The sequence below is a fragment of the Mastomys coucha genome, unplaced genomic scaffold, assembly GCF_008632895.1.
Source record: "Mastomys coucha isolate ucsf_1 unplaced genomic scaffold, UCSF_Mcou_1 pScaffold6, whole genome shotgun sequence".
Classification (NCBI taxonomy): Eukaryota; Metazoa; Chordata; class Mammalia; order Rodentia; family Muridae; genus Mastomys; species Mastomys coucha.
This window is the reverse complement of record NW_022196912.1, coordinates 59,635,400-59,637,433: the sequence shown is the minus strand read 5'-3', so window position 1 is coordinate 59,637,433 and position 2,034 is coordinate 59,635,400.

Here is a 2,034-nt window from a genome sequence, read left to right as displayed (position 1 = left end):
CTCTCTCTCTCTCTCTCTCTCTCTCTCTCTCTCTCTCTTTACAGCTTTGCAGCTGGATTTATTTAATAGAATTAGAAGTGACTGTTGTCTTATAGCTTTGGGAACACTGGTTTTTCATGTTGGCTCATGTAGTTGCACTGTAGCTTTGCAAGCTCACTGTCACAAGTATGTCTTGGGCTGTTGCTCCTGTGCTGGAGTTTGCTTCCTCAATGGGCTGGAGCAGTGTAAACTATAGAACTCAGGAGCGCCCAATCTTCAATAACCAAAGACAGAAACACCAAGATCTTCAAATACATGTGCTTCTAGGGAGTAATTCTTCCAAGAAATACCAGTCCTGGTGTAAAAATAATTGTCAGAGAATGAATTGTTCTAAACTTGTTCAACCATGTGTATCAGGCATGGTTCTCCAGAGAGACAGAACCAACAGCATTTAGCTGAAAGTCAATGGAAGTTTCAACTGCAAAACAGAAAACTAGGAGGTGATGATATTGACTATAAGGTCAAGAAAAGGCTCACACTTCAGCCCAGGCTTCAGGCAGGTTTTCCCTTTTACATGGAAGGGAGGTAAGTCTTCAACTCATTGGATGCCAGCTATACAATTAGGGAGGACAGCTAGCTTTTCTCAGTCCACTTATTTACATCTTAATTTCATCCCAAATCCATCCCTATAGATGACCTCAGAATAATGTTTACTCAAATTTCTGGGCACACTAAGGCCCAACCAAGATCACAAAACATCATACTATGTACATATCACCATCAGTTATATGGAAATTGACTCATTGTTTACATTTCTTTACCATCTCTCAATGAGAGAAAGATTGGGCCAACACTGTTATTGGTGTACACATCTGACTTCTACTTTAGCTCCAAGTTTAGAGGTTAAACAGTAGCAGCATGAGCTCCTTTAGCCTGTAGGAGTAAGATGAAAATTCACATTCATCTAAAATTCACTAAGAAGGACAACCAGGAAACCTCGCCACAAGGAAAAACAAAAACAAATTCTTGTTAGTGTACAGTGCTTTAGATGAGGTTATTAGCCACAAGGAAAAACAAAAACAAATTCTTGTTAGTATACAGTGCTTTAGATGAGATTATTAAGGAAAGTTGTCTTCACACGGGTCTTACTGGTCATATGCATTTCTTTATAAGCCATACTTCTAGAAATATAGCAAGTACAAGTCTAAATGCATAAATCCATTGAGGACAATATAAAATAATGACAACCATTTAAAGATACTGAATATTAAAACTGGCTATTTACCCGTGTGGCATAATGAGTGTAAAACTTTATATGACATGTGGTCTAGTTAGTTAACAAATCCACACAGGCAAATCAATGTGGTGGGCCCTGCAGACACTGACATTTGTCCCTAGTTCAAAGCATCTAACTCATCCAACAGAGATTCCGAAGTATATGCAGTTTCTAAAATCTCATTTGTACAATTACAGTTTCTGGATGATCATTGTCTTTTCTTTACCTATGTGGACTTGCAGAAAACTTCACAGGGCTGGAGAAAGATTTTAGATTTTTGTAGTATCTTAACCCTCAGCTCCAGGGCACGAATAACAAGGCTTCCTTTATAAAGGTCATGAAGAGAGTGTTTATGAAATGTCTTGAACCCCTCAGATAAAAAAAACAGAACATTACATGTGTCGATAAACTCTTTTCAAGAGGAACTTTAAAAATAGATTCTAAAATAATTTTTTTAAGTGAGAAAGTGAAAAAAAAATCCTGTTTACCCTGAAGAATTTGCTTGTGGTTACCCACATAGACAGATGTTTGTAGGTCTCTAGTTACCTGCCTGGTACTGTGTATAACTAGAGATGTCGAAAGACAAACAGGCGGTAGCTACAGAACACAGACCATTAAAGACATACACTCCACCCAAGGGCTTACCCTGCCTGGAGGACTCTGCCTCTTTGAGCTCTTCTCCACTGACTCCAGTTGCCCTCTCTCTCAGCTTGTCTTTTTGCTTTTTCTTTTGGTGGTGCCCTTGCTTCTAGCCACTGCTCTCTGGGTTCTAGAGAAAG